The 17,361-nt window shown below is 35.8% G+C and overlaps 2 long non-coding RNA genes across 3 annotated transcripts; both read right to left on the reverse strand.

The window, feature by feature from the left end:
- Positions 1 to 676: 676 nt before the first annotated feature.
- Positions 677 to 4,523, reverse strand: LOC149922124 (uncharacterized). Of its 2 annotated transcripts, XR_016477211.1 has the most exons (4): positions 2,232 to 4,523; positions 2,085 to 2,159; positions 1,394 to 1,484; positions 677 to 1,226 (listed from the first exon to the last, which is right to left on the reverse strand). It is a non-coding gene; the product is annotated as an uncharacterized LOC149922124 (long non-coding RNA). The 2 variants fall into 2 exon arrangements; XR_016477210.1 differs by having other exon boundaries at positions 681 to 1,226; positions 2,085 to 4,523.
- Positions 4,524 to 8,628: 4,105 nt separating this feature from the next.
- On the reverse strand, positions 8,629 to 10,099 carry LOC149922125 (uncharacterized). Its single transcript, XR_016477307.1, has 4 exons — positions 9,711 to 10,099; positions 9,554 to 9,636; positions 9,050 to 9,440; positions 8,629 to 8,984 (listed from the first exon to the last, which is right to left on the reverse strand). It is a non-coding gene; the product is annotated as an uncharacterized LOC149922125 (long non-coding RNA).
- Positions 10,100 to 17,361: the final 7,262 nt, after the last annotated feature.

Genomic DNA, 17,361 nt, shown 5'->3' on the forward strand with positions numbered 1-17,361 from the left:
ACCACTTTGCCCAAGTCTGATAAGCTGAGTTTACTCGCTTCTTCAAATGTATTGAAATCCATATCGTTATAAATAATAAAACATAATTAATATAAAAAGTTCAGAAATGCTTATTTTATTTCGTTTAACAGCTTTCATTTTTAAAAATGTTATTGCTTGACTTAAATAAAGCGTGAAAAAACAATTGCTAAGACTAAATTTCTAACTCTAATAACTTGTAAATCAATTATACAATTATCTATTCATAAGTGTTAGAGACTTTATTACAGTGAAATAAAAACATGTAGAAATGTATATGAAATAAATTTAAGAAAACTCAAACATTTGACCGACATACCTTTTCTGGTTTAAATCAACAATTTTATTATTCTTTCTTTTCATTTTTTTGTACAACCATTTGTTTTTATATAGATAACCTGAGGACGGCTATAATATGAACATATACCAAAAAAATCGGGAATTAAACACAAACAACCTTAAGTTTACTATTTTTATATTCACACGTCCTCAATTATGCAAATTTTATATTAACATTTCTACTATACATATTTCATAATTAATTTTTACATAAATAATTATTTTTTATATAAAATCGTACAATTCTATCAGAACTTAAACCGTAAGATTCAGGCATATAATTTCCAAAAACACAAACTACATTTGGAGTACTAATATTTATACTCACACAATTATATTTCGTACTAACAATTTCACCATCTTTTAAACTTTCAAATACTGCCAAGTGTTCGTCGCATATTTTTATACTTCTCAAGGTGTTAAAGAAAAAGTGGTTCACACCAGAGCAAACTTTTTTCAATTGAAAAAGCATTTCACTCCCCGAAACTGTCACTTGCTGACAATGTACAAAGTCGGGCTTACGGGATTTCAAGTAATTTAACATCCACGATTTTCCTTCATTTCCATCTTTTCCTATTACAAATATTATTTTTCTGTCTGAGAGAATTAAATGTTCCAATAAACTTTTCTGCCATGGTCTAAGTTCTATATCTTTGTTTATTCGTTTAGGGGTTTTCATTTGTTCCACCCAAGCACTTGTCAAATTTCCAAAAAGATGCGATGGTAGTCCCGATCGAGCAACGGCTTCTGCGCGGACTCGTTGTTTATCAATTTCCGCTTCTACTTTACCCAAGTTTACTTTGTGAGGGCAGTTCTTAATAATGACGTGATTCCGTCTTTCTTCAATTCTTCGACTGATATTGCATTCACTAGTGGTAAATACACGCTTGGTTATAAATTCATATATAATTCTTATAATAGTTTCTAGTGAAGGCTACCAGTAATTAAGAATTAACATTACAACTAAATAATTATATATAAAAATAATGTGATTTCTAAGCTAGCTTTAAAAAAAAATAACCGAAAACAATCTTACTTTTGAAAAATGACTCTTTAATATCAAAAATCGTCTGTCATACTCGGAAACAATTAATTGATCACTAATGTCGTTTCTAATATTTCTTCAGCTTTTAAAGAAAAAAAGAGTTACTCGAGAATGGTAAAATAGTCTATACTTAAATTTAAAGTGCGTTTTAAATTGAAGTGATTCTTATTTTGTAATCCACTTTCACAATGGGAAAAGTGTCTTTCTCAAATGTTGTAGTTGTACTATTGTTAGAACTATTTAAATCCATAAGATAGAATCGTTCAGTACTTTGCTGATATAAAAAGAGGGACTCGTTCAAATGGAAATATTTTTAAACTTCATTTGAATATCATTAGCGTGTAAGTGGTCCATGTACCCAAAATTGAACCGCAAGTTCAGATATGCTAATACATAGAAAATACTATAAAAGCATCTTAACTCTACTTTTAATACATCAAAAAAAATTCCGATATTAAAATATTTCAAAATACTCAATTAATGTACTAAGTTACGTTAAAAAAGAGCCTATCGTAAACACGAATTCCTCCAATTGTTAAACATAGATTCCAGATTAGATGGTGTATGTATGATGGGTAAGACTCTTGTCAGAAAGATGAATTTTTATTTTAATACGTTAAAATAAATTTCGACTATACAAATATAGTTTTCGCATTTTAACTTTAAATATAGACTATTTTACCATTCTCGAGTATCTTGCATCTTGAAATTGTAACGCATACGTGGTTACCATTTAATTTTGGAATACATCGCCAAGCTAAAAATATAAAAATTGATAAAAACTTAAATGGCTACGTCCTCATCCGAGAACAGCGGAGATGGATTTTACATTTTTGGTGGGAACAATCGTTTGTTATAACCATTTTAGCGCGAAGAATCCACACCTGATGTAAAAACGACACTTTTAGCTAGCGAGAGGGGACACCCGCTGTGTCTATTTTACGCGCTGGGGGCAAGGGCCATCCTCTATCTACCCTTTACCCCTTAGGGCCGATATTCCGTAAGACGGATAGCTTTGCGCATCGTAAAAGTGATTGAAAATAATGTTACACGGGGAAAGTGTTTGTCGGTGAAAATAGTTATGAATTGATACACAAAAGGCTCGACCCATTGAACTATTTGGATTTATTTCATAACACCACTCGCACGTGGAAAAAAGTGTTTGACAGATGCCGTAGGGGGCCCATTACTCGGGTTTATAGCTACTGGCTGTTTGCATAACATCATGTCAGATGATTCCACCAGCCCTACCGAATAGGGACGATCCCGCCTTTCCCGTTACTCGCCTTATCGCGAACAATCCTAAAAACGCATTACTAATCGCGTTGATTTTACTTTTAATGGGACTTGTAGAATTTCTATCTCTTTGGTTTACCAATATGGCCGTCGCTATACACATAACACCGCAAAATTTGACTAATCGCGTGAGTCATTGAGTCAACCCATTACGTCATCCTGATTACGTCATCAAATTATTATCGCTATATAAGGGATTCATCCCCGTCATCCATCGGCAGTACACTACAAACCGTTTCTCGAGCATCATGTCTAAACGAAGCTGTGTAGATAACGTTCCTGGGTCTACTAAAATGTCTAAATTTGATCCGACTCAGCGTAACATTAACCCTCGGTATTCACTTTCATCCGAGCTTTTCGTTACTACGGGTTTTACGTCTGAGCTCGATATATCTGTAGCTCTATGCAATAAAATCACACACCAGGTCTTTGAGATGTCTTCGCGCGCCTGGGACGATTTATACGGGCACTGGGAACAAATAAATGATCCACAAAGGTTGCCCTTTCGATCACCGTTCCCGCTATCTGATGCGCTAGTGACCGCCGCCATGTCTGACCAAAAAGAATTAACCTTGCAGAGTACGATATCCGAAGCGTCGGTCGTAATCAAAGCGCCGGAAACTCGAGAATTGGACAGACTCAAATATTTCATTAATTCGCACATTCAACTCCTTAAAGTGAACCAAAAACTCTTTGAATTAATGGGTTACGTTATAACCGATAATTATCGTAAAATTTACGAAATATTGTATAAAGAACCATGTGCACCCAACAATTTATTTCTATCGGATGAACATGAAAGGTATGATACCGTTGTCCGCTACGCGTCCAATTACGTAACAGCATTTAAAATTATTGAAGATTTTAAAGAAACAGTGGCCAACCAAAATATGTTTTGTGTATTTAACTTTTACAATTTGTTTAATATGGTATCTACCAACCATAAATATATTAAAAATAAATTGTTTTATCTTTAAACGTTTTCATCCGCTTAATGTACTGTAACTTTGAATATCTAAATAAAACCTTATAATTTGTATACACTCTGCTCTTTTTTTCCCAAAACACTTTTACCGATGACCGCCCGCTATTTTACGCTACCCTTAGGGGGCCCGAAAGTGTTTGTCGGCGAAAACCAACCAACTCGACATTCACTATGACGGGTAGGCTGTTTGCATAACATCGTGTCACCGCCATAGATAACCTATTGACCTAAAATGGGTTAACACCTTGGGTTTTATGGGTTATAACATCGTAAATCAGCTAACCTTTTGACCTAAAATGGGGTGCCTCCAGCTATTAACTATGACTGGCCGGCTGTTTGCATAACATCGTGTCAGTCCACACCACCTGCGGAATAGGGGCAGATAACCTATCGTAAATCATCTAACCTATTGACCTAACCTATTGACCTGCCGAAAATGTACGCAAAATGGGGCCCCTATAGGGGGTCCGTTTCACACCTATTTAACGGCTGTTTGCATCGTGTCCATAGGGGCAGATAACCTATTGACCTAACATCGTAAATCAGCTAACCTTTTGACCTAAAATGGGGTGCCTCCAGCTATTAACTATGACTGGCCGGCTGTTTGCATAACATCGTGTCAGTCCACACCACCTGCGGAATAGGGGCAGATAACCTATCGTAAATCATCTAACCTATTGACCTAACCTTTTGACCCCGCCGAAAATGTACGCAAAATGGGGCCCCTATAGGGGGTCCGTTTCACACCTATTTAACGGCTGTTTGCATCGTGTCCATAGGGGCAGATAACCTATTGACCTCGTAAATCAGCTAACCTTTTGACCCCGCCGAATATTGCCGCAAAAGGGGGGCCCCTATAGGGGCCCGTTTCCCCCGCCCGCAGGTGCCCCTTATCGGTAGACGCACTCACTTATCTCTTCTAGCGATATTAAAGCCGACAGGACTGCAGTTCACCATATATTGCTAAGCGTTGGCATTGATCAGGAACATCATCCACGCATTCGGTCAACGCGCCTGGGGGCCTATTCTTGTCTTGGCGATAGCCATGTCGTTACGGCGAAATCGATAAAATATCGCCATAACGACATCGACTGGCGAAAACCTTATTCTTGTCTCGAAAATTCACTTCGACATCGCCGTATCGCCAGCGAATTATAACGACAGGGCTGGGGATGTCGGAATCGCGTTTCTTTGTCGTTACGACGTCATTTTTCGCTTCGAATCGCGGTATTTTCAAAATGGCTGCTTTAGAGCTCGCAAGTTTTGAGTTTTGGCGTCTGTCCGAAATGGAAGAAACGAAGAGTTTGGGGAGAGAGAGAGAGTTCTAAGAGATAGATCAAAAGCTTTTGAACTTTCGGAAAATTAGTTTAGAAGTTTATTTCAGCTAGATAAGTTTTTAGTAATAGAGATTTGCGAGAATCTAAAAGCGACGTTAGAGTCAAACGCGTCCAACGTAAGAGTTACGGATCTCCCTGTAGATTCAAAGGTGAGCCATGAATTTAAGAATTAAATTTCGTAATTATTAGCGTTTTAATAATAATAATGGCTGTTCGATTTTACGCTTACCAGAAAGCAATTGGCCAAGATTTGATTCTTGATGTCAGTCAGGCAACGGTCAGTCGCTGTCTGCATCAAGTAACCGATGCGATAAACAGCATTGTAATGCCAAAATGGATAAAATTTCCACTGAGTAAAGTGGAAAGGGAAGCCACAAAGTTGAGGTAATTATCAAATCTTCTCATAGCAGAAAAATATTACTTTGACAATGCGTATAGATTTATGGAGAAGACCAGATTTACGGGGGGCCATTGCTGCAATAGATGGTACGCACATTGCAATTGTTGCTCCAAATTCACGAGATCCAAATTATCGTGAACATTTGTACATTAACAGGAAAGGATACCATTCCTTAAATGTGCAATTGGTAAGCTTTATTTATATACAGGGTGTCTCAATTTGCTCGATCAGGCCATTTTTCTCAAAATGTATTTATGCTAGGGTTCTGAAATTTTCAGAGTTTATTTGTTAGGTATGGAAGGCTTTGGATACTAAATTTCAGAAAAATCGAACGTTTTTGTGCCGTTTTGGAAAATTTATTTTTTCACCGGTAGGTGTCACGCAAAATGTTTCAATAGAAAAGTTGTAGGGCATAGTCGAAAGTGTTGGTGAGTTCGAATCCCGTTTCGCCAAAACTGCAAATTATTTTCGCAGCGCCATCTGCCGTGTCGTTGCTTTCCACACCAAACAAACAAACAAACACACAACACTTAACGACAATCCATCCATAGCAATAGTCCCACTTCGATATATATATATCTCGATGTGGAACTAAAAAGTATATCCGCCGTTATCGCGGGTTAAAGATACAATTTAAAAAACAGATCAACCCGTGAAAGTCATATAGGCTTGTCAGACAAGCGCAAAAGCGTATCCGCGTACTGCCGTTAGAGTAAAAAATCTGTTATCCGCTAAAGGTATCGGATTAAAAATAAACCAGTTCATCTGTGAAAACATCAGACACCAGATCAGCGTTAGAAGCCCTAACTGTGGTCGCGTGGCGGGAATTATTCTCGCTTCCCAGTGCTGGGGGCGCAATTTTTCTTTCATTGTGGTAATTTGGGCCTAGCGTCTGATAACCATGTTCGCTTAACCAATTATAATTAATCTTATAATTTCTAGTTTCTAGTCATCTAACGCAATATTGGCTACCTAGAAGGCGCTATGTATTAAATATTAAAGGCTAATAAAGAATTGTATGGTAGCTTTAGCAATGTTCTGGCATATCTGTATCCCTTCGGAGAACAATATCTCCACAGAACGCTTTGTCTAATGGTGTCGTGTGACCATCTAGGACTTATTTTGGGAAAGTTTTGAATTAAGTCTAATAAAAATTGTGCCTGACTAGAATCATCTTCATTGGCTGCCCTCTCAATAGTTTTTAACGAATCAAAATTGACATTAGTCTTAATGGCTTCAAAAGTCGCTTGATGACTTAGGCCTAAGGTCGTGCCTTGGGTATTAGCCTAGCTGATTATTATTAATGCTCTAATTCATTTTTCAGTTTCTCATTATTATGTTGGTCAATTTTCTTGTTAAGTCTCCAAATTGTAGAATTGAGTTTATTTACAGTTTTCTTTAAATATTATATGGTTTCCTCGGTGGTGTTTTTATGAAGAACACTCTTCTCAAGTTCTTTATTTAATACTTAAATTGCGTGCGCTTCTGGCTTTTTCAATGATAGAAACTTTTTAATTGATCGTAGTTTCTTCACTGTTTTCGGAAATAATTAGAGATAAGTCAGATCTCTCTTCGGTTTTAATTGTGTTCTTGTTTTCAGTTATCTCAGTAGATGCGAGCTTAAGACTTTTTTCCTCTCGCTTTTTCTAGACATACTTTTCAACTCAAATCAAATTTATTTTATTTATTTTTATTTTTCTTTGGTAAACTATTTTCCTTGCAATGGCTTTAAGCCATTCATTACATAAGATAGGATCATTAGGAAACTCATGGAGAGACAGTCCAGCTCTTTTATATTTATCTGTAGACTTACAGAACGGTACACAACAAACTTTTACCATTTCAAATTATGTTTATTACGGGGCTTTTATTGAAACATAATAATTGAAGTTAAAAAAGAGGCAAAACAGTGTTTAATTTATTATTTTATTTACTGTTCTCAGTTTTACATTTTCAAATCTCGCGCTCTCCAAGGCTTAAAATCCAATGCGGGGACGCTTCCTCGCCTTAAAAATTTCGCCGATTTCAAAAATTGATTGTGAGCGAACCAAATGATATAAAATTACGATCAGGGGCGGCTTAAGGGCCGGGCAACCCGGGCAACTGCCCGGGGCGCCGTTTTGAGAGGGGCGTCAAAATTGAGTTGGCGCCTTTCTAGTTATCAAGAATTGGATTTGTTTATAAAATTTGTAATGAAAGCATAACATAATTTGAAAAATCTTTAGCTAATAGGTGGTTAAACAAACCCCTCTCTGACTGTCTTGCCCCCCTGTTGAAAAATGCTGATCTATGCATAGAAAATTCACAGCTTGGGCAGTATAAAGAGAAACCACTGACAAACCAGTAATGTGTCCATTCGCGGCAACACAAACTGTATAATAATGATCTTTTATTTAAAGGACTAATACCAAAATGTCCAACATAGTCGATGATCGTTTTTTTGCGACTATTTATTTTAAAATAGTAAATAAACCATAAAATTACGGTGCATACATGTAGTTCTGACGGATAAAGCATTTTAATGGTATTTTCATTATAAACCAGGGTATATAATATGAAAAAGAAAAAGTGGTTGGGCGATACTACAAGAATAGAAGTGTGTCAGAATTTTAAGTCCGGTGTACCTAGCAACAGGGGCCATACCACCGGAGGCCTATCATCATAGTGCCCTACGCCAGCGTCCCCAAGCCCGGACAGGTGACCAATCCAGCCGAAGTCGGAGGTGGAGATAGGACCATTTGATCAGAGCTAACATCTCCCAGTGCGCCACCGCCCTTATGGGTTACAAGAGCCGGACCCCTACTCCCCGGTAAACCCACCAGTTATTGCACACTCTAACCATGGACACTGTATCTCTAACCGGACGGGAAAAGCAGCCTAAAAGAGGTACCCCCTCACTGTCCGTTTGCGGCCTACTTCGTATTAGCTGAAATAGTCGGCCGTACTCGTTTTGCAGGGCCGTCAAGGTCATTCGAAAGAATGTAAACCTTATTTCTTTATCGTTTGAAATGCGCCATCTACTGGGGATTCGCTAGGTATTATTGGTATCAACATTTTCGCGATTTCTGTCTGCTTAGCTAGGACTGTATAAATCGTCTGCTACTTAAGTTATCGGTAAGGCTTAATAAGTTTAGGTGTAAAATACGATTTTCAAACGAGATCGAGAGACAAAACAGGTAATTTATAATAAATAATTTCGCCTATTTTATTGAATGTTCAATTTTTAATGATAGTATATTATTTACAGTTCTTCAGAAACTCCCAAAAGGGGAGGAACAAGATGTTGTGTTATCGGTTGTGGGAAAAACAGCTACAAGAGTAAAGCTAGCTTTCATTTGTTTCCAAGGGACAAGACTTTGAAAGAGGAATGGATTAGTAGGATTCAATCAGCTCCACATGATTTCTAAACCATGCACAAGTTCAAAAGCAAATTTTGAAACTGGATTCCTTCAGCAACTAGCAAAATCTGCAGATACCATTTCAACCCAGCTGGAGTCAAACATTACAATGATTTTCTCCCTTGTTACTTTCCTTGGAAATCTTTTGAACATATTGTTTTAAAGCCTTTCAAAGGTTGGAAATTAACTTATAATTATTTATTTATTTATAATAAATTATAACATTTTTACCTTGTTTTTATTCACAGTACGGTTAGGTTATAACTATCTGGTTCTTCCTCCGGATGAAACGTTGTCGCTAAGAGCAGATGTTGTTATTATCAACGAGGAAAGTACGTTACCAGTACCACAAATGAGCATGAAGAATGAGTTTACCATTAGCCACTGTGAACATTTGTGTATAATAAAATACCATTACTCATCAATTATTAATGAAAAGGATGCTCTGATTAACCAGTTGATATTTGAAAATAAGGAGCTTAAAGAGAAGTCTTCAACCATAGAAAAAAATAACGAAGACACCTTAAATGAATTAACGAATAAATGTAAACAATTAATAAATCTTGAGATGCAATTTAAGGTTTCCAACGCCACTAATAAGTCATTCAGCGTAACCACTAATCTACAAATAAAAACATTGTCATATTAAAAACTACATAGCAATAGCAACGGTAACTATATTTACACCACAGTCTATCCACTATAGACTCTGTTTACACTGTAAATGCAACTTACTTGTTTTGGTTTTCCATGTTTGAAATATGTATAAGAGATTTCTATTCCTCACATTACCACCTTGGCTTAAATTTCAACTTTAACTATAAAAATTTAATATTTTGTATAATTTTATGTACGAAAACTATAAAGAATAGTTTAGGAATAAATTGCTTACCTATTTAAAGTATTCAACTTTTTCATTATCATTAAATAACCCTTTAATTACGAAGATAATGCAGGAACGATTTAAAAAAAACTATTCCTAAGCAGACGATCTTTCTGAAAAAATTTCAAAGAACTCTTGGGAAAATTCGATTTCCCATAATTCTCAGAATAATTTGAATTTATTTCACCAGGTGTCGTATTCAAACGATAAAGAACGTTTTTTCGACCACGTGACGAATTATATGGCCTTGACAGCCCCGAAACTTTAAAAATTCTTGAACCCCCCCCCCTTTAACGAGGAAAGGTGGCGGCGGCAGGTGATTTTGTATGGTGGAAGCTACAGCTTTTCCCGTCCGGTTAGAGATACAGTGTCCATGCTCTAACCAATTTAGGGCCACAAGAATAGAAGGAAGCCCAAAGTAATACAGTACTTCTATGTACTTGCTTGCTATTTCGTTGTCATTTATCCAGCTTTATGATAAATAAACTAGCAGGCCATTTTCAAGAATTCTATTTGTTTCTTAGACTGTTATGAACCTGCATTTAATATTCTAAAATGCATTTAAATCGTTTTCGATGGCTAGTTTTTAAGCAGTCTATCGGTACGATTTAATCTGTCGTGTGTCCGTGGTTACAGTTAGTCTCTTCTATTTTACGCGCACGCGCAGAAAGCCATTTATTAGTTTCAGTTAAATAGTTTTTGTTAGATAGATATTAATAAGAGTCACGTTGAATTGAATTAAGTTGTCCGAGAAATAGAAGCATTCTGGTTCTTTTTATAAAAAAAAGTAAATTAAGAGAAGCCGTTAAAGCAGAAAAGCAAGCGACAGCTTTAAAAAGTTCATAAGTGTAGGCCTTAAAAAATCCCAAAAAAGTTTCTTAATTAAAGCAATTAATGTAATGAATAAAAGAATTAAGTTTACTAAGAACAACCCGTGAGTTAAAAATAAAAAAATCCAGGGATTATTTTTATCTTTTACTCACGGGTTCTTCGTAAACTTAATTATTTTATTTCACATATTAACCGTGATACTATTCAGTATGGACATTATAATTAATGTACTTAAGGTATACTAGTCTTGCCATTTTACCTAGTGTTTCAAGCTCCATGTAAAATGACCCTGTAACATAAAGAAGGTATTAAATATGTTTACACAAAGTATTTAGAAAGTGATTAAAGGGATTATTTATTGTTAGGAAAACGGTAAATTTATAACATGGACATGGTAATGGTTTTTACGGGTGGGGGGTAGTTTAATTTAGTCTCAAAATAAGAGGGGCGCCAAAAATCCCCCTTGCCCGGGTGAAAAATATTTCTTGAGCCGGCCCTGATTACGATATTAGGCTTGAAATTTTTAATGAAACTTACTTGAAATCATATAAGAAACTCGGCTATACGTAAATCGGTAAAGTTACGAAGAAGATTCGGAAAAGCTATCCATTTTACAACATATTATCCCTTAGGAAAGCATTAGGAAGATACTCCTGTATTTTGGCGCCCCAAGCGGAATATTTTCGCGTAAAACGTGAATTTCACATACGCTCGTTAACATATGAGTCGTTTCAGGCTGGCGGGCCTTCTTGCGCGAGGGCAGCGAGAACAGATATAAGTTGGCCGTGGCTGTATACAACGGTTTGTTTAAAACGTAACTTATTGCTCAACTCGCTGGACATAATTTTCCATTGTATAAACGGTTGTAATAAATATTATCAACACGATAATTTAATTAATATAAGGTTAAAGCTTTTATGTAAATACTGTAATCTCGCGAAGTTGTTATAGATTTAAAAAAAACTGAGGTTAAATTTTTAACCGTCGCTGCTAGTTCAAAACTGGACGGCTGCTAGGGAGGGAACATCTTAATCAAATGTATAGCTCTGTGCTTCTGGATTAAGATCCTTATCAACGGCAGTCAGCATCATTGTGCCCTACGCCAGCGTCCACAGCGCGGACAGGTGACGAAACAGCCATAACAGCGAGAGAACCCTACCGCAGACGATCACACCTTCAACGTAAGAGACTCATCCCGCCTAAAGACTCGGCAATGGGGCGACCAAGCTTCCACTTCACGCTCAGCTGGGGTAAAGAGAGTAGATGCTCCAGCATCTATCCGATAAACTACCTAGATAGGTAGATAGAGAGTGTATTCCAAATGGCCGGGAAACAGCTGGTTACCTATTCCAACGAGGCGGCCAGGATGTCTGAACCCTCCACGTTAGCCTGAGCCGAAATTCAGTTTCTAGTCCCTACCTGACAGAAGTCGGACTTGGAGGTGTGACCGTATGATCTCTAAGTGCACCACGGCCCTTATGGTTCACCCCGTCTCCCTGCACTGTTCATAAAAATTGTTCTAATTTGAACAAATCGCCGTTCAGAAGGTTGTCCCTGTAACAAAACGCCATTTTGGGCTAATATGAACAAAAAACTATTCGTTCGATAAAGAACGATGGTTGATAGCTCAATATTGAACTTAGATGTTCTATATTGAACAAACCTTCTTTGTTCAAATTAGAAGGCTTTGTCGTTCGCCGTGGATCATTTTCTTATTCGCCGCGGAACGCTTTGGGGTCATTCCATGTCAATTCGACTAGCGGAAAATTTGCCTAATTTATAATTTTAATAATATTTTTTCTACGAGTAAAGTAGCTTAAGAAAATTAGTTTCCCAAAGTTTTAGACTTGTTATCAAATTATTTGAAAAGTTATATTTTTTTTTTAAATTTGGGTTATTTTCGATTTTAAATCTTAAAAATGAGTTTTTCTCGAATATTTTGGTATCTAATAGACATATACCAAAGATAATAAGCAAATTAAGTATAAATTTAGTGCTGAATCCGAATATGGGAGTCAAATATCACTAAAAAAATTACGAAACGAAATAATGGACTACTTGAGGGGTCCAATAGACTCCCAGATTTCGACTTGTACTCCACCTTCAAAAATTTTGAAAATTTTATGTTTTTGGGAAAACAGGCTAGTCACTTTAAATTATAAATGACATCAATGAGCAATTATTTTAAAGCAGAAAAAATAATTATTATAATGTTAAAAAAAACACGAAATTAAATACTTTACTATTTGGGGGGTTCAGTAGACTCCCAAATTTCGACTTGTACTCCAACTCAAATTTTTTTTAAAATTTTATATTTTGGGCTAAACAGGCTAGTTACTTTAAATTATAAATGGCATCAGTGATTAATTATGTTAAAGCAGAAAAAATAATTATTATAATGTTAAAAAAAATCACGAAATGAAATTCTTTACTATTTGGGGAGTTCAATGGACTACCAAATTTCGACTAGGCTATTTTTAAAACAGTAACTGATGCTATGTAAACATTCGGTATACTGGTTAAAAATCTGCAAAAAAGAGTTATTAAAACGGTAACTAACGCTATATAAACAGTCGGCATAATGGTTAAAAATATGCCACTGAACTGTTCTTAAAACGGTAACTAACGCTATATAAACAGTCGGCATAATGGTTAAAATCTGCAACTGAACTGTTCTTAAAACGGTAACTAACGCTATATAAACAGTCGGCATAATGGTTAAAATCTGCAACTGAACTGTTCTTAAAACGGTAACTAACGCTATATAAACAGTCGGCATAATGGTTAAAATCTGCAACTGAACTGTTCTTAAAACGGTAACTAACGCTATATAAACAGTCAGCATAATGGTTAAAATCTGCCACTGAACTGTTCTTAAAACGGTAACTAACGCTATATAAACAGTCGGCATAATGGTTAAAATCTGCAACTGAACTGTTCTTAAAACGGTAACTAACGCTATATAAACAGTCAGCATAATGGTTAAAATCTGCCACTGAACTGTTCTTAAAACGGTAACTAACGCTATATAAACAGTCGGCATAATGGTTAAAAATATGCCACTGAACTGTTCTTAAAATGGTAACTAACGCTATATAAACAGTCGGCATAATGGTTAAAATCTGCCACTGAACTGTTCTTAAAACAGTAACTGATGCTATGTAAACAGTCGGTATACTGGTTAAAAATCTGCAAAAAAGAGTTATTAAAACGGTAACTAACGCTATATAAACAGTCGGCATAATGGTTAAAAATATGCCATTGAACTGTTCTTAAAACAGTCACTGATGCTATGTAAACAGTCAGTATACTGGTTAAAAATCTGCAAAAAAAGAGTTTTTAAAACGGTAACTAACGCTATATAAACAGTCGGCATAATGGTTAAGTCTCTGCCAATGGACCGTTCTTAAAACAGCAAATACTGTTTTAAAACATGTAATAATTACAGTTTATTTAACAGCTCCTTTACTTTTAATAGAACGGTAAGTGCTGCTGTTTTAACAGGTTTATTTTACTGTTTAATTTACTGCTATTGCTAACATCTGCGAACGCCAGTAACTGATGTTATTCTAACGGCGTTTTTTCCGAGAGTGTGTGTCAGAGTTGATAGCTGAGTGAACCTAGTAACAGAGACCATTTCACTGGTGCCCTTCTCCTACGTCCAACTAGCCCGGATAGAAGACAGATCCAGCATGGGTTACTGATGTTCACACATTTGACGCAGGCCACTCAACCCAGGTGCAGCAATGGGTTGACCATTTCCAACTTCGCACACAGCAGAGGCATTAAGCAACTCCAGCCGACACCCTTCCAACGTAGGTAAAGAGTCAATCAATTTGGAGAGAGCTCCTAAAGGGAAAGGACGAGTTCACAGCCGTCCACGTAACCCAGCACAGCTGGTATCGGAGATCTCGGTGTGCTCCAAAAGGCCGGGAAAGAATACCTGCGTGCCCACATACGGATGCCAGCCGCCCACAGCAGACTACACAATCCGCCGAGGCGGCCAGTTTGCACGGACCCTCTCTTTTAGCCTGAGCCGAAACTCAGTTTACAGCCCAAACCGGCCAATCATCATAGACGTGAACACGGCAGAAATGACCTTAGTTACTAAGAAAGTCGCGAAGTGCTGAGTCTGGTAGCCATACTGGCACGAAGTAGTGACGGCGCCCTGTTACGTACAGAGGTATAGTTATGCAGATACGCTAAGTCACGCGCAAAGCCTAATCAAAACTTTCTTTGGAATTTTTAAAATAGGCATTTTGAACTGAACAGCCAACAACGTTATTTTTTCCTCGAAAACTATCCACCGAGACTACACCCAAATAACAACTAGCTTTGAACCGTGTAAATATTGTAAATAATTGTATTTATGATAAAATGTTTTATTATTTTATTAACAACAAATCCATATTTCCCCATGTGATTTAACAAAGAAATTTCAAAAAATTAAAATTTAAAGAAAATATGTAATTTGGGGAAAAAAAATTATTTTTGGTTAAGAAAGACTATTTTTGGGTGAATTCGTACGCCGTTGGGTAAAAGCGAGCGAGGTAGGGTAAATAGAGGTTAGTTCAAATATTTGAGAAAAATTGCTAATTAAACTAACAAAATAGAAATTTATTTTGATAAATTCAATAAATAGGGCCAATTTAAAAAAATTGGGTAATCCCGAAAAACACAATAAATTTTAGTATATTTATGTTAAATACGAGAAATATTCTGCAATATAAGTAATAACGTGTAAATTAATTTGAGTTAACTCGTCTGTATTGGATAAAATATATTACGGAAATTCCGAGTTAAATTCGGTTAGAGATAGTAAAGTTTGGTAAGTAACGACTAATTTGAGTAAAATTCTCTAAATTGGACAAAGACGTATAAATTGCGTAAATGCTTTAAATTAAAAAATTACTAAAGGTAAATGCGAGTTAAATACGATAAGATGAATAACTAAAAATATATAAATTGGGAACATTTCAGAATTTTTGGGTGAATTATTCTGTCGTTGGGTAAATGCGAGCGAGTAAATGCTCATAAATTGAGGTAATTTGAAGTAATTGTGAATATATGAACCAATTATAAGTTAATTCAGATATATTTGACTAATTTGATTTAGACCGAAAAATTAAGTAAAATTTGGTAAATTGGAGTGAAATATGATAAAGTTTCCGCAATATAAGTTATAAAGGGTAAATTTTAATTAGTTTGGTTGAAAATCGTCTAAATTGGAGAAACTCGATAAATTTGGGGCAATACTGATAATTTAAGGAAAATGTTAATATATTACAGAAAATACGAGTGAAATTCGGTAAGATAAAGTAAAGTTCGGTTAGTTACGACTAATTTGAGTAAATTCATCTAAATTGGAAAAAGTCGATTAAATTGGGTAAGTACTAATAAATTAAAAGAAATAATGTAAGTAAATGTAAGTTAAATACGATAAGATAAAAACCTAAAAATATATAAATTGGGAACATTTTACTATTTTTGGGTTAATTCTTCTGTCATTGGGTAAATGTGAGGAATTTGAGCAAATACGAATAAAGTAGGGAAAATATGTAATATGTTATTGCGGATTATTGGCGCGAATAGCTTTGGGAGAGCTTAATTTTAATTGGGTTTAAACCGGCGGACTGAAACACAGACTTAAACTTTAGCACTTAAATTTAGGGACCTAGCACGTAAATATCTCGCTGATAAATAAATAAATGGACGGAACACTTATTTAAAACATAACAAAAAACTGATTTAATGGTAACGCACATTGTTACAAAATATTGAGGCGCACATTGCCTTAACCCGCACAGTTGGGCTTTTTCCAGAAATCTGAACTGGAATGGCCGAGGAAAACACGCTGGACCCCTTCTTTTTCGGGGTTCTCCCCACTTTCGACGCCGGCCTGTCCCGCCGCTGGGACGACGGAAGATTTCGGGGAAACCCGCTCGCCCAACAACTATCGGAGGAGCCCCGGTGCGCTCCTCGCCTTCCTTAGCGTCACTCTCTTCATTGTTAAATCTAACGCCATAAGTACATAAAATAAGTAATGAAACAGCAAATAAACGCGAACATACAAGAATACAAAAAATAATACACTGAATTAAAATACACTAAAATAGAAAACAAAAATACCCTAAACAGAAATTAATTAATATACAATATACAACTGATTAAATTTATATACACATAATTTGATTTTTAACATATGTAAAAATAGGATCATTAGGAAACTCATGGAGAGACAGTCCAGCTCTTTTATATTTATCTGTAGACTTACAGAACGGTACACAACAAACTTTTACCATTTCAAATTATGTTTATTACGGGGTTTTTATTGAAACATATTAATTGAAGTTAAAAAAGAGGCAAAACAGTGTTTAATTTATTATTTTGCGGATATAAAAAGAGGGACTCGTTTAAATGGAAATATTTTTAAACTTCATTTTAATATCATTAGCGTGTAAGTGGTGCATATACCCAAAATTGAACCGCAAGTTCAGATATGCAAATACATAGAAAATACTATAAAAACATCTTAACTCTACTTTTAATACATAAAAAAAATTCCGATATTCAAATATTTCAAAATACTCAATTAATGTACTAAGTTACGTTTAAAAAGAACCTTTCGTAAACATGAATTCATCCAATTGTTAAACATAGATTCCAGATTAGAGTGTGTATGTATGATGGGTAAGACTCTTGTCAGAAAGATGAATTCTGTTAGTAGAAGGAAAGTGAGGGTGTGGCATCGATCCCGGGTTCGGGTTTGGGTTCGGGATCGAAATCCGGGATTTAAGGGATGAAATGGGGGTAAAATCGTCGAAAAGTC

Source organism: Leiobunum rupestre, chromosome 11 (genome assembly GCF_980474605.1).
Source record: "Leiobunum rupestre chromosome 11, qqLeiRupe1.1.hap1, whole genome shotgun sequence".
Taxonomy (NCBI): domain Eukaryota; kingdom Metazoa; phylum Arthropoda; class Arachnida; order Opiliones; family Sclerosomatidae; genus Leiobunum; species Leiobunum rupestre.